The 23624-nt window shown below is 43.6% G+C and overlaps 1 protein-coding gene across 5 annotated transcripts in view; it reads left to right on the top strand.

Annotated features, from left to right (window-relative positions):
- The first annotated feature begins 15843 nt into the window (after positions 1 to 15843).
- Positions 15844 to 23624, top strand: part of st6gal2a (ST6 beta-galactosamide alpha-2,6-sialyltranferase 2a) — a 42596-nt gene continuing 34815 nt past the window's right edge. For all 5 annotated transcript variants that reach the window (XM_006788268.3, XM_006788269.3, XM_035906757.2 and 2 more), the window contains exon 1: positions 15844 to 16039. The gene's annotated coding sequence lies outside the window, so the exon portion shown is untranslated. The remainder of the gene's footprint in view (positions 16040 to 23624) is intronic.

Here is a 23624-nt window from a genome sequence, read left to right on the forward strand (position 1 = left end):
GGACGGAGGGTCCTGGCACTCGGAACCGGAGCGGCTAAACGTCGTAAGATTGTTACCTTTTGTTGTTACCTCTTAGCCTCAGCTGGCTTCGGCAGATGACAACCTGACAGCCTAAATCAGGGGTGTCAAACTCATTTTAGTTCAGGGGCCACATGGAGAAAAGTCTATTCTCAAGTGGGCCGGACTGGTAAAATCATTGTATATATAACTTAAAAACAACAACTTTAGATTGTTTTCAAGCTAGAGCCTGTGGACAGTATGTTCAAAATAGTACAGGCACAACATAGCTAATAATCATAAAACATCTCAAGTTATTTGAAAATTCTGAGGACAAAGAACACACAAACACACAGTGCCTCAGTGATTCACAGAAGTATATCACAGATCACAGAACTACATCAGGGTGTCTCATGCAGCACTTTCAGTGGGGTTGCATAGTTTATTTGACTCTTGATACCTGGCATCTTTTAGCTTTCACCAGTTCATCAATATCAGGCTTCACATCCTGAGTGACAGCTAACTTCAGGATGTGATTCAAGTGCCTGTGCGTGAGCCTTGAGTGCAGTTTTGTTTTATTTATGCTCATTACAGAGAAAACTTGCTCACAAAGATACGTGGTTCCGAACATGCACAACACTTTTGCAGCAAGGACTGTCAAGTTGGGGAAACCTGGCAAGAGATTCTGATAGAATGTGTTCAAGCCAGCTGCGGCAAATTTGCCCTTCAAATCCGAGTCACACTGCAAGTCTATTATTTCAAGTTGGATCCTGACGGGCAGATCAAACGGATCCACGGTGAACGGCGAGCAAAAAACTCTGAAGTCTTTCTCCAGTTCATCAAAAATCTGAAATTGTTGCTCAAACTCAAGTAACAGTCCCGTTATTTTATCTTTAAACCGCTTCATATCTGCCACACTTTGGATTGTGCACACATTTTTCAGACAGGGGAAGTGAGCTGCATCACCACCAGCGAGCTGCGTCTCCCACAACAACAGCTTCAACTTGAAAGAACGTATGCTGTCATAATACTGCGTGACAACTTTGTTGCATCCTTGAAGCTGTTTGTTCAAGTTATTCAGGTGCTCTGTAACATCCACCATAAATGCAAGGTCCTGCATCCATTCTGCGGAATGATATTCTAACACTGGTTTGCCCTTTTCTTCCATAATCTGTTCAATTTCTTCTCGTAAATCAAAGAAACGCCTCAGAACAGCACCTCGGCTCAACCATCTTACCTCAGTGTGGTATGGCAGGCCATAGATGTGGTCTTTCTCTCTGAGAAGACTGTCAAACTGACGGTGATTGAGGCTTCTGGATCGGATGAAATTAACAGTTTGGATGACCACCTTCATGACGTTATCCATTTTCAGTGACTTGCAACACAAAGCCTCCTGGTGCAAAATACAGTGAAAAGTCCAAAAATCACATCCTCCATTTGCAGATTGCACTTTATTTCTGAACTTTTTTACAACGCCTGCTTTCTTCCCGATCATTGAGGGTGCACCATCTGTAGCCAGGCTGACAGCGCGGGACCAGTCCACTCTGACCCTGTCCAGCGCGCCAACGAGTGCGGTGAAAATATCAGCTGCGGTCGTTGTATCTGTCATCTGTACCAACTCCACGAACTCCTCGGTGACGGTCAATGTGTCATCAACTCCGCGGATGAAAATTGCCAGTTGTGCAACATCTGTAATGTCCGTGCCTTCATCAATTGCAACTGAAAACACAATAAATTACTTTACTTTTTGCTTCAACTGGCTGTCCAAATCCGCTGAAAGATCAGCCTGTTTCTTGTCAGGTTGATATTTGCAAAGGCCTGGCGCTTTTCAGGGCACACAATCTCCGATGCCTTCATCATACATGTTTTTACAAATTCACCCTCACTAAATGGTTTTGAAGCTAGTGCAATTTCCTTAGCAATGAGGTAGCTAGCTTTCACTGCAGCATCACTGATGTCTCGGCTCTGAGTAAACACAGACTGCTGTTTCTTCAGACCCGCCAACAGTTCATTCACCTTCTCTCTTCTCCACTGTCCTTGAAAGTTGTCATATTTGTCGGCATGAAGACTCACATAGTGGCGACGGAGGTTATATTCTTTCAGCACTGCAACATGCTGGGAACACACCAAACATACAGCTTTCCCATTCACTTCCGTGAATAATCAGGAGGATGACCATTTTTCTTGGAACACTCTGCACTCTGCATCCACTTTTCTCTTTTTTGACAGAGACATATTGGGGCAATGAGGGTGCCAAAGCACATCAGGTTTAAATTTCGCGGGCAAAACAAAGTAGCTCACAATTGCTATTGCGCCATCCAATGGACACAATTGGAACAGCAGTTTCTTTATTGAAAAATTGCTGCTCATTTTTATACTTTACAAAATCATCTCACGGGCCGGATTAAACCCGTTTGTGGGCCTGATCCGGCCCGCAGGCCGTACGTTTGACACCCCTGGCCTAAATCCTCTGTGGAGACTTATGGAAGCGTCACACAGTTCAGCCGATCTGTAGGAGCCATTTCAGCACAGGGGTCTTAACATATTGCTCCGGGCCATAAACACACTTCCCACAACCCCCACACATTCTCCGTGTTTTGCAGACTCTGAGTACACCAGTAAGTTCATGTGAGTCATCTGCCTCCAAATAGCCTGTTATTGAGCCTCACTTTGAACAGAACCGCACATGTGCAATGCGGCTATTACCTTTGGCTGAAAATTGTGAAGACATTTTGCATATCTGTGTTCACTCCTGTGTACATAGCCATGTGTTTCTGATTCTTTGTGTACGTGTATTTGTCGTTGTTTGCAAGGAACATTTAACACCTTTTACACCACTTTATGTGTCCCTCCTCTATTTTACAAGAAGCCATCGCAGCACCCTTTCATTGTTAAGAGGATAGAGGAGCATAAACACCATCTACTACTGTGTTTACTTTCCAGTTAGTGTTACGGTTCACCGGCAGCTAGTTAGATTTCTTTGTGCTGTGATTTATTATTCATTGGCACATTTGGCCATGCAGCAATAATTGTAGCATGCAGCCGGAGCGCCTGCATCTGATGGGACACAAATGAATAAATAAATCTAGATGGTAGAGCCATTTGAACGTTTGACATTTACTGATGAGGCAATTAACAGAGCAGCACACAAAAGCACAACCTGCATTACACTAGCTCATCCCAGTGCTGCACAAGGGTGCCAAATACAAACTGTCTCTCTTTTTCTCACACACATACAACAGAAAATCATTCACACTTTGGCAAATATCTGTTAGACAGTTTCTCTGCTGAAGCCGAAGACCAATGAAGTGTTTAATCAAACAGTACAGAGTGGCAGCTTGTCAACAAAAGGCTACTCAAATGAGCCGCACTGTATCTAGCATATTTTGCCCTACCTTGTTTTAAGATAAGATAAGATAACCTTTATTAGTCCCACACGTGGGAAATTTGTTTTGTCACAGCAGGAAGTGGACAGTGCAAAAGTTATGAAGCAAAAATTAGAATACAATAAGATTAAATACAGTACACAACTGTACAGAATAGAATAAAATAAAATACTATATACAGTAGAATAAAATAGAATATAATATACAATAAGATAAAAATAGAATACAAATGCTTAACACAACTGAGTGAAAATACAACGATGCCAGAAAAGATTATTGCACATTGGTGTTATTGCACATTTGTGGATGTGTGTGTTTGATCAGGTAAAGTCTTTATTGTGGAGTCTGACAGCAGTAGGGAGGAAAGACCTGTGAAATCTCTCCATCCCACACCGTGGGTACCGCAGTCTCCCACTGAAGGAGCTGCTCGGTGCTGTCAGAGTGTCCTGCATGGGGTGGGAGATGTTGTCCAACAGGGATGACAGCTTAGCCGCCATTCTCCTGTCACTCACCACCTCCACTGGGTGTACCGCTCAGTTGCACACACAAAGCTACAATTCACAAATATATTAAAGCCTCATCCATCCATTCACTTGGGCTTATCCTTTTCAGGGTCGCTGGATCCTATCCCAGCCCTCATAGGGTGAGAGGTAGGATCCACCCTGGACAGGTCACCAGTCTGTTGCAGGGCTAACATATAGACACAGACAACCATTCGCACTCAAGGGGAATTTAGACTTTCCAATTGACCTATAGCCACACTAACCTCATATCTTTGGACTGTGGGAAGAAAGTACCCACGCAAACACTGGGAGAACATGCAAACTCCACACAGAAAGACTGATGGTGAAATTGAACTAAGGACCTTCTTGCTGTGAGGCAACAGTGCTAACCATCATGTTACCATAGTGCAATCTAAAAAAAAAACAACAACATACAAACAACCTGCTGTCACTTTCAAGACTGCTCTCTCAAGAAGAGAGAGTCAGTGAGTGCCTTAAAACAATATATTGTGGAGGTAGGGGTGGATAGATGGGTCAAGAGAATGTCAGTGTTTTGATCTCTTTTCTCTGAACTTTGTCATTTTGTCTTAAAGACCCACACCAATGACCTGTGCTGTTTATATAGATCTTTAGATGGGTTGATGCTAGCCCCCTTGAGTTAAGTTCAGTTTAGTTTAACTCAGTTTAGTTTTATTTATATAGCGCCAAATAACAACAACAGTCACCGCAAAGTGCTTTTTTTATAAAGACCCTACAGTAATACAATATTGTAAGGTCAATACAATACCAAATAGTTAACAATATTTACACAGTCACACAAAGCTTTGCTAAACAAATGTTTCAGAGCTACTGAATTCACCTTGTTTATTCAATTATCATGAAATTTCTCGTCTTTCAATTTAAAATGTTCTGATCACAATAAAATAAATCCCTAACTTAAACACCTCAAAGTCAATTCACGCCTCTAATAAGCCTCTAAGACCAGTGTGAGACGCCTTGTTTTGTCAGCTTCTGTCTAGGGTATAAAAAAGAGGTTTTAAAGGTTTGCTGCTGAAAATGTTTAGTTACATTTTTCTGGGTTTGGTGTAAAATCACATTACTCAGTAGGATTAGTTATTAAAAACATAAGATCCTGTAGCTACAAAATAAGCTGCTCTTCAAAATAAATGCTCATTTGTAAATCATATTAGGGTATTTTTAAGTATAATGCATATTAGGAAATTGAGGCTATGCACACACATTATTCCATATGTCTAACTAATAAATGTTCTGGCTGAAAAATAGTAGCTCAGCAGCGTAGTGGATTACATGTTTGCCTAACAAGTGAAATGTTCACAGTTTGGTCCCAGAACAAGACCCAATCTCTTTTGAGGTTGCAAGAGGAGCAATACAGTGGGGCAAAAAAGTATTTAGTCAGCCACCGATTGTGTAAGTTCCCCCACTTAAAATGATGACAGAGGTCAGTAATTTGCACCAGAGGTACACTTCAACTGTGAGAGACAGAATGTGAAAAAAAAATCCATGAATTCACATGGTAGGATTTGTAAAGAATTTATTCGTAAATCAGGGTGGAAAATAAGTATTTGGTCACCTCAAACAAGGAAAATCCCTGGCTCTCACAGACCTGTAACGTCTTCTGTAAGAAGCTTTTCTGTCCCCCACTCGTTACCTGTATGAATGGCACCTGTTTGACCTCATCATCTGTATAAAAGACACCTGTCCACAGCCTCAACCAGTCAGACTCCAAACTCCGCCATGGCCAAGACCAAAGAGCTTTCGAAGGACACCAGGAAAAGAATTGTAGACCTGCACCAGACTGGGAAGAGTGAATCTACAATAGGCAAGCAGCTTGGTGTGAAAAAATCAACTGTGGGAGCAATCATCAGAAAATGGAAGACATACAAGACCACTGATAATCTCCCTCGATCTGGGGCTCCACGCAAGATCTCATCCCGTGGGGTCAAAATGATCATGAGAACGGTGAGCAAAGATCCCAGAACCACACGGGGGGACCTGGTGAATGACCTGCAGAGAGCTGGGACCAAAGTAACAAAGGTCACCATCAGTAACACACTACAACGGCAGGGAATCAAATCCCGCAGTGCCAGACGTGTTCCGCTGCTGAAGCCAGTGCATGTCCAGGCCCGTCTGAAGTTTGCCAGAGAGCACATGGATGATACAGCAGAGGATTGGGAGAATGTCATGTGGTCAGATGAAACCAAAGTAGAACTTTTTGGTATAAACTCAACTCGTCGTGTTTGGAGGAAGAAGAATACTGAGTTGCATCCCAACAACACCATACCTACTGTGAAGCATGGGGGTGGAAACATCATGCTATGGGGCTGTTTTTCTGCCAAGGGGACAGGACGACTGATCCGTGTTAAGGACAGAATGAATGGGGCCAAGTATCGTGAGATTTTGAGCCAAAACCTCCTTCCATCAGTGAGAACTTTGAAGATGAAACGAGGCTGGGTCTTCCAACATGACAATGATCCACCCTGATTTACGAATAAATTCTTTACAAATCCTACCATGTGAATTCATGGATTTTTTTTTTCACATTCTGTCTCTGACAGTTGAAGTGTACCTCTGGCGCAAATTACTGACCTCTGTCATCATTTTAAGTGGGGGAACTTGCACAATCGGTGGCTGACCAAATACTTTTTTGCCCCACTGTATGTAGTGTGAACGATCTGTAATCAAACATGTAGAGAACTGTACATGCTGAAGCGACCCTTTCTGAATAAGGGGACAGGGGAAAGTATCTTTTTCTGGCAGATAAATGATGAGATCATGTGGTTTAAAACAACATTTAACCACAGCACAGCCACCATATTACCTTGCTGTTCTCTCAGTTAGAGAGCCCACTATCAAAGAAATTTGCAGTTTTTCTGCGTTCATGTGACGCTGCAAGAGTCCTGAGATCCTCTGAAACTCGATCACTGTGTGGTGATGCATGGTTCGGTTTTAAACTAGATTCTGTGGAACTGTTATGCAATGCCCTCCATCTGTTTATTGTTCAGTGAAGTCATTTCACTGATGTCAGAAACAACACTAAAAACACATCTAGCACCAGATTTGTATTAATTTGGTTTAATTGCATTCATGTTGGGAGTGTGACAGTGGGTGTTTTGTGAGTAATGTTTCAGACTCTATTTTTGTTCATCAGTAGAGTCTGGGGAAGTAGTCATTGTTTAAAGCAATAGCTCTTGCCAAAGAAGAAATAAAAGATTCCCTCAAAAGGATTAATGACTTGATTGTAAAACAACAGGCTTTATATGCGTATTTATACACGTATAAACTAACATACAGGAAGAAATGTAATGATTTTGTCTTTGATTCCTCCCCAGATACACCTAGCACTGAGTGAAATGGGAGAATCACTGTTTGAATTCAATTCAGTTCAATTCAGTTTTATCTATAAAGGGCAACAGTCAACTCAAGGTGGTTTATATCATATCGTAAACCGTATGATAATTAGTGTTGATCAAGTTACTTGAAGAAAGTAATCAGTAACTAATTACTGATTACTTCCCCCAAAAGTAATCCCATTACTTTACTGATTACTTATTTTCAAAAGTAATTTGTTACTTACTTACTTTTTAAAAAAGGATTTACAACCTGAATATGTTTTCAGCCCAATTCTATTTTTTCTGCATAATCCATCATATAAAATGTAATCAAATGAAAAAGTCTCTTTTTGAAACTAGTTTTATTAGTTTTAATCTTTTAACTTTACACATGAAACAAACATTAAATTATATGCAATATTCTCTGACTGGAAGAAATTTGTTTAACATTTAAACCTATTTTCTGCATATTCCAGCATATAAAATAAAATAGTTTTTTGTGTTTACACTCACTCTTTCAAATAAATGCACATAAAACACAGCAGAAAATAAATAAATTCAAAGACTCAGCGGTCCTGTTGCTATATTTTCACCTGTATAGCAGGAGTGGGGCAGGCGGAGGTTTGCCCTGGTGCAGGTGTGTCGTAGCGGTCAGTGGAAGGATTCCCGTGGTAGCATACTGTCGGTGCTTGCTTGGAAGTTTATGGGTTTTTTCACTGTAAAAAGAAGTTTTCTTCCCACGCAGTGAAGAGTGGACACTAATGTTTTTATCACTTTTTATGGAATCAAACTCAAAGTAAGGTCAGTATTTCCACTCTTTAAACGCTGCACGGTCATACTCTCTGCCACACTCCTTATATTATCCATTGTTGATCTGCACACAGCTGTTCCCACGAACGTCGCACTTGCTTACGTCATTGTCATGAGACACTCTCGCAAAAAAATCACAGTTTTAGTAACGCAGTATCGCAGCGTGCTTATGGGAAAGTAACAGTAATCAAATGACCTTCTTTGCAATAGTAATCCCTTACTTTACTCGTTACTTGAAAAAAGGTCATCGGATTACAGTAACGCCCATCTCTGATCAGAATCAGAATCAGAATCGTGTTTATTGGCCAAGTATATGTGCAGACACATACAGGGAATTTGGTTCCGGTAGATGGTGGCTCTCAAGCACAGCAATGTAAAACACACACACACACACACACACACACACACACACACGTCTATATACACACATTACACATACATACACAAAGCTGTGTAAACCAACTATAAATAACTAATCTAAACTTATATACATAAAATACAGAAATGAAATGAGGTGGAATGAATACTAGAGAATTTACATAAGGTGCAGTTGCAGTCTGGCATTGGGAGCAGTGTGACAGGTCAACTGTTAAGAAGGGAGATGGCGAGGGGAAAGAAACTGTTCCTATGATGGGTGGTCCTGGTCTGCAGGCTTCTGTACCGTCTGCCAGAGGGCAGCAGATCAAAAAGTCTGTGTCCAGGGTGTGAGGGGTCCTTGATGATTTTCCCGGCCCGTTTCCTGGTTCTTGAGAGGTACAGATCCTGGATGGAGGGCAGGGGGGCGCCGATGATCCTTTCTGCTGCCCGTACAGTCCGCTGCAGTCTGCTCCTGTCCTGTTTAGTGGCTGCTCCATACCAGACTGTGATGGAGGAGCACAGGACAGACTCAATGACTGCAGTGTAGAACTGGATCAGCAGTTCCTGTGGAAGACTGTACTTCCTCAGTTGTCTCAGGAAGTACATCCTCTGCTGGGTCTTTTTGAGGATGGAGTTAGTGTTGGTCTCCCACTTCAGGTCCTGGGAGATGGTGGTACCCAGGAACTTGAAGGTCTTCACAGTCGACACAGGGCTGTCTGATATGGTGAGGGGGAGCAGAGTTGAGGGATGTCTCCTGAAGTCCACTGTCATCTCTACAGTTTTAAAAGTGTTCAGCTCCAGATTGTGCTGACTGCACCAGAGTACCAGCCGCTCAACTTCCTGCCGGTATGCAGACTCATCACCATCCTGAATGAGGCCAATGACGGTGGTGTCATCTGCAAACTTTAGAAGTTTAACAGCCGAGTTCTTGGAGGTGCAGTCATTAGTGTAGAGGGAGAACAGTAGTGGAGAGAGGACACATCCTTGAGGGGCACCAATACTGAGGGACCGAGTTTCAGAGGTGATCTCCCCCAGCCTCACTTGTTGCTTTCTGTCTGTCAGGAAGCTGGTGATCCACTGACAGGTAGCTGGTGACACGCTGAGCTGGGAGAGTTTGGAGGAGAGAAGTTCAGGCACAATGGTGTTAAAAGCCGAACTAAAGTCCACAAACAGGACCCTGGCATAAGTTCCCGGGCGGTCGAGGTGTTGCAGGATGTAATGCAGCCCCATGTTCACTGCATCATCCACCGACCTGTTTGCCCGGTAGGCAAACTGCAGAGGGTCCAGCTGGTGGCCTGTAATGTCTTTCAGATGGGCTAACACCAGTCGTTCGAAGGATTTCATGACCACAGACGTCAAGGCGACAGGTCTGTAGTCATTCAGTCATGTGATGGTGGGTTTCTTGGGAACAGGGATGATGGTGGAGCGTTTGAAGCAGGAGGGAACTTCACACAGCTCCAGGGATCTGTTGAAGATGCGGGTAAAGATGGGAGCCAGCTGTTTCGCACAGGTTTTGAGGCAGGAGGGTGAGACACCGTCTGGTCCGGGAGCTTTCCTGGGCTTCTGTTTCTGGAATAGTCGGTTCACATCCTCAGTGTGTATTCTGAGTTTCAGGGAGGAGGAAAGGGGGGTGAGAGGTGTGGTGGAGGTCATTGAGTATGAATTGGAGAGGGTGGTGGTGGTCGTTGGGTCTGGATTGGGGAGGGTGGGGGTGGTTGTTGAGACTGGATTGGGGAGGGGGAGGGTGAAGGGGGGAGAGGTGGAAGGTGTGTTGGGGGTCAATGGCTCAAGCAATGTCCCTGGGGGGGGGAGGGTGGGGCGTGGGAGTCTGTCCATCTCAAACCTGCAGTAGAAAGTGTTTAACTCGTTGGCCAGGTCTTTGTTTGCTTCAATAGTGGGTGGGGGGCGTCTGTAGCTGGTGATTTCCTGCAGGCCCCTCCACACTGATGCTGGGTCGTTGGCTGAGAGCCGTTCTTCCAGCTCCTGGGAGTAGATCCTTTTAGCTGCTTTGATCTCCTTGGTCAGTGTGTTCCTGGCTTGCTTGTACGGGCCCTGTCACCACTTCTATAGGTGTCCTCCTTGGCCTTACGAAGATGTTGGAGTTTAGGAGTGAACCATGGTTTATTGTTGTTGTATGTGCAAAAGGTCTTTGTTGGCACACACACGTCTTCACAGAAACTGATGTATGATGTCACAGTGTCCGTGAGCTCATCTAGGTTCTCAGATGCAGCTTCAAAAACAGTCCAATCAGTGGAGTCAAAACAGTCCTGCAGTTCCTGCTTTGCTGCGTTAGTCCACTTCTTCACAGTTTTGACTACAGGCTTCGCACATTTGAGTTTTTGCCTATAAACTGGAATAAGATGGACCAGGCAGTGATCAGAATGTCCCAAAGCTGCCCGGGGCACAGAGCGATAGGCATCTTTTAGAGTGGTGTAGCAGTGATCCAGTATGATGTTGTCCCTGGTGGGGCAGTCTATATGCTGTCTGTATTTAGGGAGTTCGTAGTTTAGGTTTGCTCTGTTAAAATCCCCAAGAATAATTGTAAAGGAACCCGGGGATTTCCTCTCCAGGGTAGTAATCTGGTCAGCCAGCTCGCACAGTGCGTTGTTCGCGTTGGCCTGTGGAGGGATGTAAACTCCGACCAGCATGAAGGAAGAAAACTCCCGCGGTGAATAAAAAAGGTTTACAGTTGATGAAAAAACTTTCCAAGTTTGGGCTGCAGTGTTTCTGTAACACTGTGACATCAGTACACCAACCTTAATTAATGTAGAAGCAGACTCCACCACCCTTTGTTTTCCCTGAGAGCTCTGTTTCGCAGTCCGCCCGGTGAAGTTGGAAGCCCGGCAGATTTAAGACAGCGTCTGGGACTCGCTTGTAACACCCCTTTCAACACTTGGGATACAGATTTAAATGGTTACCTGTGTGTTGGGCCAATAGCTGAGGTTCGACTACTGGAGCAGAGTGGATGACTAATGAAACGCTCAGAGAACTTGGTTTGATCCTGTGGAATGCACTACACACAGGCACAGGACTTTGTTTTCAGACACCAGCTTTATTTTGTGTTGTACGTGATGACCGACCACAGTCTGACAGCTGTCGGACACAGCTGATCTCTCGGCCCCCTTCCGCTCCTCTCCCGTCTCACTATAAAGGGTAAGGAAAGCATCATCAGTCCAAAACGCCATCAGCTGTTTTCACTTGCGTTTCCAGCACCGCCCCGTTGAGCTCACTGCACCACCCCTCCCCTGCAGCCGCGCCCGGGACCACGCCTCCGCCACAGATCCGTTTGTATTCACAATTAAAGAATCTCAAATACATACAATGAAAACAATAACAGTACATGAAAGGAAAAATTGGGCCCAAGTCACGGAAAATAATAAACAAAACACACACAACCCCGGGGGATTTGACTCAGTCTCTCTCTCTCGTGTCAGCCGACACCCTTAAGTGTGAGTCCAGCAATGAGGATTCTCTTTGCAGGATGTGCAAATCTGTCCTACCACTTAAGTAGAGTTTGTACAGTTCATGGTTCATCCAAAGAATTTAGTTCTCTTCTTAAAACAATCATCTCAAGGATCTTGGAGGGGTGGCTCGCCATCTTTGGACTGGATCATCACTGAACTGTACTCCCAAGTAAAAAAAAACCTGAACAGTCAGAATAACATTCAAAAATCTATATTTAGTCATTTATACATATATCCTTTCTTACGTTTCGTTCATACATACTAACAAATTTGCATTTTACTTTCCAGTATACAGAAAGAACGACAGAATATTCCAAAACATAGACAATAATAACTTCTTACCAAAGTAACCAATAAAATGGGCTCTCCTGGAGCTTCAAAATGGCGATGGTGCAGCGTTGTAGCACAACTACAAAGAAACATAACCCCATTTTCTTTAAACTGTATTCATCTCACAATGAACACAATTAAGGATTGATATAGGAACATATCAACATCTACAGCATACATATAACTTACAATCTTTACATGCATCGTCATTAGAAGCTAACAAACTCTAACATACAGTTTAATCCTTACAATCACACATGTACAGCCACATGGCTAATAGCAATAGCCGCGATAGCCGCTAGCATGTCATCATTAGTTGCTTAAACTCACAATATTCTTGTTCACAACAAATTAACTCACCCAGAAGAATCCGAGCAGTAACAAACTCCTTTCTGGTTAACAAAAATTTCCAGATAGTTTATTTCCACCGTACAATCCGACTGAATAAAAGAAACCACGCTTACAACTTGGAAAAAACGGACTTTTCTTCCTCTCCCTCTTTCCTGATATCCGTAGCTGCTACGCAGTGAACGGCAGGAGGCGGTACTTCCCCCTGTATACTTCAAGGACCATCAGGACATTATAGACATCTTCTATTTTATTAATTCTCAACAAAATAATTTAACTTAATAAAACTTAACAGTGAACTCAAAATACTAACATCACTCATAACACACTAAAACCCTTAGTAACTCTCCAGGATTACACGCTCACTGAGCCAGGTTTCAGTGAAGCAGAGGGCAGCAGAGCGTGCAAAGTCCTTGTTAGTCCGGTTTAAGAGCAGTAATTTGTCGACTTTGTTTGGAAGAGAGCGGAGATTCGCGAGGTGAATGGAGGGGAGTGCCGTGCGGAATCCTCGCCGACGTAGTTTCACCAGCGCACCAGAGAGCGCAGTACCGAGGCAGTACCGAGGCAGCGGATGGCAGTACCGAGGCTGCCATCCGCGGCGCCATCTTGGATGGTTCTTATGATGGTTCTTATGGTGCTGATGATAATACATACAGAGAAAATCCCAACAATCATATGACATATGACTCCCTATGAGGAAGCACTTTGGTGACAGTGGAAAGAAAAACTCCCTTTCAACAGGAAGAAACCTCCAGCAGAACCAGCTGTGGTGAGAGGAAGAAGTTGGGACAAAGGACATGCTTTGTAAGAGAACCAGAGATTAATAACAAGTATGATTCGATGCAGAGAGGTCTATTAACACATAGTGGTTGAGAAAGGTGACTGAAGAAGAAATACTCAATGCATCATGGGAATCCCCCAGCGGCCCACACCTATTGCAGGGTGGATTCGGGGTCACATGATCCAGTCCTAACTTAAAAAATCTTAAAAGTAGAGAGAGTGTCTGTAAAAAGTCAGCACAACGAAAATAAACTACACCTAAACTTGGTTTATATCTGACCCAGATAGATAACTTCTTACCTAAAGTTCAGTTCACCTGACAGTTGGAACAGCGGCCGAGACCAGCGGCCATGACTCTCCTCCTGCCTCCCCTTTCTCTCATCCACCTGCTGGCCTCCACCACTTGCTAATTTTACTGAATCTGAGGAAGCACCGCCATAGCCACTACCAAACAACTGAGTTATTTTTACACAGTGACCAGCATCTGGCCAATCCACCACCTTTCATTGTTTATACCGTTACAAAGAAAAACAAAAAAGTCACCGGGCCACCAAGCAAATGCCCAGTATGCCCGATGGCCAGTCCAGCTATCAGTGTGTGTGTGTCAGCCATCAGTTAACGTGTCAACTGTGGCACGCGTGCCTAGGGTTGCCGACCCCTGGTCTAATTGAATCGAATTTGATGATCATATGACCATAAACTCAATTATCGCTTTATTAGGTGCATCTGTTCGATTGCTCTTTAACATAAATATCTAATTAGTCAATCATATGGCAGCCACATCCTACCCGAAGACAAAAACACACACTTCTTGGCCACATCAATAGGTATACCTGTTCATTTGCTGGTTACTGCAAATCACATGTGATCAAATCAATGCATTTAGGCATGTAGATATGGACTTTCTGAAATACAAGGTTCAAGCATCAGAATGGGGGAAGAAAAATGTAATTTAGGTTACTTTGAATGTGGCATGGTTGTTGTGACAGATGGGCTGCTCTATGTATTTCAGAAACTACTGATCTGCTGGGATTTTCCCACACAACCAGCTTTCGGCTTTAACAGAGAATGGTGTGAAAAAGAGAAAATGTCCAGAGAGGAGGAGGGCCAGAGGTCAGAGGAGAATGGCCAGGTTGCTTCAAGGTGATAGGAAGACAAGTTGGTGTGTTACAGCCAATGTATACAGAAGAGCATCTCTGAGCACAAAGCCAGCTGATCCTTGAAAGAGAAAATCACACCTGGTGCCATTCCCATCAGGTGAAAACAGGAAACTCAGGCTACCATTCACACAGGATCACCAAAATCTTTACAACAATTCAGACTGGTGGGGGTGTATTGATGTGGGAGATATTTTCTTTTCATGTTGGGCCCCATAGTACTGTCTGTAGGATAGTTCCAGCTGAGCATTGTTTAAATGCCACAGCCTACATGAAGAAAAAACATACGCACTTGCCAGCCACATCATTAGGCATACCTGTTCAACTGCAGATTAATGCAAATCACAAGGCATCAAATCACATGGGAACAAATCAGTGCACTTGGGCACACGGATATGGCCAAGAAGGCCAACTGAAGTTCAAACTGAACATCAGACTGCAGCTGCAAACTAATGTGTGTGCCACTCCTGTGGGTTAAGAAACTAAGACTACAAGTTGTACTGGCTCACAAACGTTTGATAACAGAAGACTGGATAAATATTGCCTTGTCTCAAAAGTCTAGATTTCTGCTGTGACATTCTGATGATAGGGGCAGAATTTGGCATCATATGACCTCAAAGCATGGGCCCATCTTGCCTTTTATCAGTGGTTTAGGCTGGTGGTGGTAGGGGACAACTACTTCTTTTCTTGCCGCTCTTTGGGCGCCATAGCACCAACTGACACCACAGCCACATTATTGCTGTTAACCATGCTCATCCTGTTGTGAGCACAGTCTACACATCTAATGATGTCAAACTGGTTTCTTGAACACGACATTGAGTTCTTTGTATTCATCTGGCTGACACAATCACCGGATCTCAATCCGGAGTTGAGAAAGTTGGGATGTGGTGGAATGGGAGATTGGCATCATGGATGTGCAGAAGAAGGTTGTGGCGATGAAGGTTTAACTCGTTGTGGCGAGTTAAACCTTCATCGGGCAATGAACTTGCAACATAACAATGAAAAGAACTTCATATTTTCCAGTAACAGTCTGTTGTTGAAATTTTGAATTTCCAAGTGTCAGTATGAAGGGCTAACCTGACTCCATAGGTTTGGAATCACTGTATCAATATTAGCCTTATTGCCTTATTGACATTTTGCACACCATGACCCCTCATCCAACTCACAGTCAAAATCAAACTTAATTTTAATATCAGTTTCCTTCCTTTATCCCTTCTTTCCTTCCTTCTGGCCAGCAAGCCTTATCCGTGGCGCACTAACAAAGGGGAAAAAAAAAAACCTCGCTGGCCCCGCCCCCTTTAAAAACGCAAAAAAAAAAAAAAAAAAAAAAGAGGAGGAGGGGGGGGGGGGGTGGTGGAAAAGGCCAGCAACAATGTGATAGACAACACAGCCGCTCTGCTCTCTCAGCGTAGTAGTGGATATCTTCACAGTGACCAGAGAGCAGAGGCGAGCCAAAGCGAGCCGCATGCTCGCTGTGCAACAAGGGGGACGGGAGCAAAATGAACCACCGGAAAGCCGCAGCAGCAGCATCCATTGAGGACCCGTAACAGTATTTGGGTAAGGCTTTGTTTGCTCTCCCTAGGATTTCGATACAGTTCTGCATTTTCTGATTACGAGCGCTTTGTGCACGAACGCGGAGCGGAACAAGGGGAGGATGTGTTCGCACGATGTTTGCTCAAAGCGCTGCAATATCGAGAATTGGAAGAAAAAAAAAACCTAAATAAATAGAAAAAACCTGCGGATGAGAATGTAGCCGACAGCGCTTTGTCTTCGTTACTTCTCCGGAGCAGCATAACCATCACAGGAAGCTCATTTTAACAGCGGCTCATTTTTATTAGTATCTGCGCTTCTGTGTTTGGTTAGATTGTTAAATAAAAACAGAGGCATTGTTGACACAGGCAGAGTTCACCGTTTCTGACGCGCTCCTATTACCCGGCGCTGTTTAGTGTTTTTCTTTTTTTCTGCTTCGCCCCACAATGGATTGATTTCATTCACAGCTCACTGTGAAGCCAGGCCCCCACTCCGCTCTACAACTTGGGAAGAACATGCGGAGGTTTCTCGCTGCCTTAGCGCTCAGTTATTGATGCACATGCTGGAGCAGCTCCACACAAAACAGCAAACCAAGGCCAACTAAGGAGCTCCAGGTTAAGACAACTGGAAGGAAAAATAATAATTTATTCAATTAAATTAAAAACAGTTGTATAGTATTACATTAATAGCGCTTATTTGACGCAAACAAAAATCAGTGTCACTTTAGTTAAGGTGGAAATAACCTGCTTTGTATACCAAAAGTTACATTTAGCAGTCATGATTTGGTGCTCACGTGCTCCTTATTGAAATGTCTTTTTCCTTTATAAACACCGCTGCTTCCCCTCAGTTCACTTCACTTCAATTCAGTTTTATTTATGTAGCGCCAAAACACAACAACAGTTGCTTCAAGGTTCGTTATTGTAAGGTAAAGAGCTTACAATAAAACAAAAAGAATTCCCATTAATCAGACAACCACCTATGAGGAAGCACTTGGGGAAAGTGGGGAGGAAGAACTCTCTTGTAACAGGAAGAAACCGCAGAACAGGCTCAGGGAGGGGGGAGACATCTGCCAAGACCGACCGGGGGTGATGGGAGGAAAAGAGGACAGAACACACACTGTTGAAGAGAGCCAGAGATGAATAATGACTAATGATTAAATGCAAGTGGTGTTTAAACACATTGTGACACAGTTATAGCCATTTGTTTTTAAAATTAGAAGCTAACCTATTCTACTTTACATAGCCATTCACTCACAGACTAACACCAGGTGATTGAAAGCAGTGAAAACAACAACAGGACCAACAACACACAGACACACACTGGTGTCAAGAGCAATTAGTGCGGAGGGTTTGGAACGTGATGCCTTTTGAAGTAGTGCGAGTTGTCTTTATATCAGCAACAGGAAATTTTATCACTGAGCTGTCGCCACTTTTAGCTGAATGTCACCGTAACACATTAAACCTGCCAAAGAAACGCACACAGCCTTCAAGAACCGCGGCGGAGTTTGGGAGTCGACTGAAACTCATTACAGTGAGAACACGCGCACACGCACAACCTCGCTGTTCTCCGTAGTCCGCCGGAATCAAAGGCACCGGTCTGTTCTTTTGTATTTTCCTTCTCTGTGCATCATAAACAGCTCAGGGAAGGAAATTCAAAGCTCCTCTCCAGGTTATAGTGACATTGCATCAGAAAAGTGTTATTACGTGTGCGCGTGTGTAGAGCTGCTGAATATTTATGTGCGCTGTGGTTTTCAAGGCTTCATGGAGTTTACAAGGACAAAAGTTGAATGTAATGGTCACTGTTTAAACTGTAGAGGTAAAGTTATTTTTGTTAAATTATTCATTTATATGTGATAAAATAAACCAGAGCAAAAACGCAGGATCGCTTTGTGTTCTACTTCTCAAACCATAGATGTTCTTACCCCCTCTCACAGTGCATTATAAATGTGCAAATGAATGCTTGATACACACAGATTTACACCCACGCTGTGTGAAAGCGTTGTGACTGTCACACAACTTCTGTATTACTGCTATTACACACAACTAGCTAATCGCATCCACGCGTTGGCTGGCACCTCTTTGTGTCTGCAGCTGGATGTTTATTGTCTCCAATGGGGCTCCCTCCCTCTGTGTGTGCAGACAAGGCAAAGGTGTTAAGGAGAGCTCCTTTCTTTGCACACACTAACACTAATACACCACATTTACTCCACCACAGCAAATACGTACACACAGAGTCTTTATTTCTTTATCGAACTGATAGATATTGACCAGCATGTAGTTCTTTGACACGCTGAGTGCAGCTCAAAGTCGTCATTGGAAAAATGTGTGTAAATACAAATCAGCAAGTCGCTGAAACTGCAACATTGTAAGAATGTGGGTCAGTATCGTGTGTTCACAATTCTCACAATCTCTTTCCTTTTCAACCTTTCTGGTCATGTGACCCAAAGTTGCATTCTGCCATGAAGGTAGTAAACATGTAAAATGGTAAGGGTGTAGAGGTTCTGTAAAACTAGTGAGAATTTACACTGCAAAGAAACACATTAGGTTGGAAGGAAGGTTTGGAGGTTAATTACACACACACACACACACACACATATGTAAAAGGGAGGGCGTGTTGTGTGAGTGTGTGCATTCATGAATATGGCTCTAAAAATACTAGGAGGTGAAAAAAATGCTAACAGATGAAATGCATAATTGAAGTCGGCTATGAACCAGTAACAGTGTTGGAGTCAAAGACTGACTGTTCTTATTAGCATCAGATGAGAGGACGTCTGAGAGGGGAAGTGATTCATACCAGCTTTAGTCTGGATTAGGCTGTAAAGAGATAGATAGATATGCAGCAGTCGATCTGTTCAGGAGCTGGGCTGTGAAGTGGATATTGCACCGCTGCAGCCTCGAAGGTGCTCGGAATAGTTGCATTGATTAAAGTATAAGATGGTACTGCTGATATTGAGGTTTTCAGAATGCTTTTTTCTTTTCAAAACCAGTTCATATTGATTTAATTTTTTAATTGCATTAAGCCTGCAGTAGCATGTTTTTCATCACCAGAGGGCAGTGCTATGAACAAAGTTCAACAGAGTCAGGTTTCTTTGCGTTAGCTGGCTCGACAACACCCAAAGCCTGAGTTGGAGGTAGTGGGCATCATGACAGTGTTTATCAGTTTTTTTCTGTCAAGTTGGGCTTTCTGCCTCAAGCTCTGCACACTCACATCAAAATGGGCATTTTTGTAGGTAATGTGACTCTTCTTCCACCAAAATATGATCCCTGTGTGTGCCACCTAGTCTAGCCAGAGACGTTATCAGATGGTGATAATAAATAGTGATTAAAATTCTCCAAAGAACAGAAAAAGTATCCGAGTAAAATGCAACACACTTGCAAGACAAAATTAATGCTGCAGAAAATTAATAATCTGGTGATTTAACGCGCAGAACGGTAAAATAAATATTTTAATTCAAGTTATGATGAGTGCACTTTCTGCGCTCAGGTTTTTTTCCAAGGTAACGGCTGCAGATTAGAAGCCCTGAAACTTTAAACTGGATTTATTGAACACTAAAGGTTTATTGTCCCAATAAATGAGATCGCTGAAAGCGGTTTAGTTTGTTGGCAGATTAACTCAAATTAATGTTACTGAGTAAACAGGTGTTTCACATATAAAACACATTTTCCCAGCAGAGATTTTAAAAGATTAGCACTTTAAACGTGCTGTAAATGATAGATTTAAATCAGATTTTAGATTTTAAACCAAAACTCTAAAACTGTCCTCAGGTTATATGCTTAACATATAACCTGTTACCATGGGGATTTAGGGTACTTTAAGCTCAAAGAAGCTCACTAAGCCATTAATCTCGCTGAGCAGCACATGCCCCAAGTGAAAACAAGTAACCCAAACTTTTTAACTTGACATGCCAGCCTTTGTATGTATCCTTAATTTGCACTTGTGTTTCTATCTAGCTGTTAGATTTATCACAGTTTTTCAACAATGAAAGGAAGAAGTTAAGTTAAGCAACTAGTAACTGTCAGAAAAGTTTCGAAACTTGTTTGCTTTCACAGAATCTTTTAATGTGGGCTCAAAAATTGCAGCACGTAAGAAATGTTAGGCTAATTTGTTTGTTTCATGTCTATGATAGAAAAAAACTATATGTCAGTGGAGTTTTAAAAAAACCAAATATCAGTATCCGTCCTAAAAACAAAATCCGGCATTGTTTGAGCTCTACTAGTGAATCTCTTGATGCATGCTTAATCATCCAGGTAAGTAAATGCTGAAAATTCTACGTCCAGATGAACAGAATCAACCTGGTGGATGTTTCAATGCTTTCATCTGTGTGTGTACTAGACTGTAAAACAACCTTTGTAAGACTCATGTCACACAACGTGAGATCAGATTGTGTGATTAAAGAACAGCGTAAAGCTGATGAATATGAGGGCAGAGACAAATCATCTGCTTGCGTCATCTGGTTTGTGCTGCTCTTATCTGTGGAAATTACAGTATCACATAAAAGTGCGCAAAACGTGTTTTGAAATATATATTTTTTCTTTTATGTTGCTTTCTGTTGCTTTTGCATGTGATGGTCCACTTATGGAGTCACCTCGAAGGGGAATCGGCATGATTTTATGTTTTTGGTTTGGTTTTTTTGGATGTTGGTGGGAGCGTGAGTCACACAGTCAGAACCTGGTTATAAATTAGTGAAGGTGTGAATTTCGCCACAGGGCAGCTGTCTTTGATTGGTGCGTTTGAGAGACAGCCACAGATTTTTGCCACCTTTCCCAAAGGTGTCCAAAATCAAACAGTGTAAAGAGGCCTTTAGTCTGTGATTGTGTCCATCTGCTGTGTGGTGTTCAATAGGTTTTCGAGGGTGACTTTTGAAAGCTTTTTTTTCTTCTTCTTCTTGTGAGTAAAAGCAACCACACAGTAATGTCACAGGCCGAAAAGCCCTGCAAAGCTGAGGGGAGCTGCAGAGTCAGGTAATAATTCTCCAAGTTTTGCTTTGAGTCGATACCCGAGCTCCTTTGTAATTGTTCCTAACATACTTGCAATTTTACTGTTGGCGATGGCTAGAGGTAGGGTTTCAATTTTATCCGCACCAGACTGTAAATGTTGAGATACAGTGCAAAGGAGTGGAGGGACTTGACGGGCAGGCCACTCCGGGAAGGTGGAGGTGTAATTTCAGATGCCCACTAACTGACCAGGCCAGCAGTTATCTGAGCTCAGGCTTCAAAAGCAGGAGAGCTGGAGTCATCAAGCCCAGCTGTGTCCCTCACTCCTGGCTGTAGTGCGTGAGGACTCGGAGGATGACCCCTCTGAACACAGCGGCGTCTTTGGTAATTAGCTGTCTTCACAGGATTGTAAAATTCCCGAGGAGGCGTTATTCAAACTTAGCTCATGTGCATCTCGATGTTCGATGCTGTAGTCCTTATGGTGTGTCTTCTTAAAAAGGGACACGGGATATTCGAGCAGCTTATTATGGCGTCACATTCTTATTTTTACTCTTAAGTCTCTAATCTCAGTTCATGAGGGGAGGCAAGTGTCCGGAGTTCAGACAGATTATAAAAAGGTTAGCTTTCTGTAAATGGTTCTTGAGCTGTCGATTAGTGGGTTTGGTCTCTGCACAGTTAAGTAAATAATATTTATTTATATAGAACTTTTTAAGCAAAGAATCTATTACAAAGTACTTTACAGGGAATTTAAAAATATATCGCACAAAAACAACATAATATGAAAGAACATCATCCAAATACCTGTCAAAAAAGATTAGTTTTCAGCTGTTTTTAAAAGAAAAACAGCGATCGTGGAGGCGCGGTGACGTGGGGAATGCTTACGCCCTTGCTCAGCATTCCTCTTCTCTGATTCTAAAATCCAGTGTTTCACGCTACCTGTCAGCATTGATTGTGGTCCCAACAGGCAGAAAGTCAACCAACAATTTTCGGTCCCCCTTTTCGGTCCCAAAACACAGTTGCACACTGCGTGCACTGTGCGTAAGCATTCTCCGTGACACAGCGCGTCCACATGTCGCCCTTAAAACTGTCGCTCTCCTTTTTTTTTTTTTTTTTTTTTTTTTTTTGCCTGTCCCATTTGGTTCTTTAGCCGTCAGAATTGTTGTCTGAAGACCAACAAGGATACCCAATGGATTTATTTTGCCAAATGGATCATCATGGCATTGCCGTATTGGTCCATTTGATCGACCTTTGTTTTTATTATTTATTTTATTTTATTTTCAGTTGTTACAGACGGGACAGACATGAGTGAGGGATAGGAAAGGGAGAAAGAAAGAGGAAGGAAAAGAAAAACAGAAGGGGAGAGGGACAGTGAGAAAGGGGGGAAAAAAAATATCTCCGGGATCACCTGTTGAGAGAAAAAGAATAGAAAACAAGCAAAAAAAACAAAAAAACAAAACAAAGCAACATACTATACACAACACCATCGCATTAATCTAGCTAAGTGTAAACAGCAGTAAATACTAAATATTGAATGTTGTTGTGCAGCACGCAGGACAGACAGCGCACAATGTGCTTTGAAGTAGCAGCCAAGAAAGGTGTTATTTAAGTCTACAAACAGTGAACACCTGTGTGCACACCTGTGTGGGTCGGCGCGCTTGTATTCAAATGGTTTCCCCATGTAATGGTCTGCAAGAGGATGTAGAGAGCCATAGCCCTGTCCCTCAGGGCATGAAGCAGGCATGGAGGAGATCCAGGCCCCAGACATCCAGAGGCCCCAGAGTGCAAGAGCCCAAGGAGGACCACCGGAGGGGCATCCGTGCCACCTTCATGGGAAGGGCTGAGGATACCCAGACGAGGGGTCACCCAGTAGCCACCGGGCAGAAACTAGAGGGGGCTGCACCGGCGTGCCCGCCGGCTCCGCCGGCAGCCAGCTGTGCCAGAGTGAACCGAGCCGCAGGCACAGAGGCCAGAGGCCCGAGGGCCCTCCGCGCCCCGGAAGAGGCCTGACTGAGCAGCAGGCGCCAGGCCCCGCCAAGTAGCCACCGGGAGTGAGCTGGCACATGACCTGAGCGCCCAGCCCCGGACACCAAGAACCAACAATGCACCGACCCCTGAGGGCATCAGTCACCGGCAGGGAGTGTGGTGAGGGGAGATAGGCCTCCACACTTGGAGGGCCTGGGAGTTCCCAGAGAGGTGGAGTCTAAGACCCGACCTGACATATAGACACAGACAAACAGGCACACACAGACACAGACATGCATTCCCACCCTCATGCACACATATACAAACACTCAGCACTCACCCAACGTAGGAATAAACGTAAATGGACATGTACACACAATCACACTCCCCAAACATACTCTATACCCCGGGTCCAGGTATCCTCGCCCCCAGAGGGGGAAACGGCACCCAGACCCAAGAGATGTTACCCTTCCCTCCGGGGTGGAGGCAAGCAGACCGCCCCAGGCTCCGCAGCAGCAGGGAGGCCAATCGGACAGCCAGCATCTCTTCCCAGCCCCCCCGCCTCGATGGCTAGCAGAGAACGGGGGTGTGTTAAGACCCCATACCCTCCTCCTCCCGCTCTAGTGTAGTGTTGCTGCGTGTTGCTCTAAAGTGTGTTTAAAACAAGGGAGAGCATGGTGCTGCTGCCAGAGAGCAGCAGGTGTTAGCACGGCCCC

Source organism: Neolamprologus brichardi, chromosome 16 (genome assembly GCF_056152115.1).
Source record: "Neolamprologus brichardi isolate AB-2024 chromosome 16, ASM5615211v1, whole genome shotgun sequence".
Lineage (NCBI taxonomy): Eukaryota > Metazoa > Chordata > Actinopteri > Cichliformes > Cichlidae > Neolamprologus > Neolamprologus brichardi.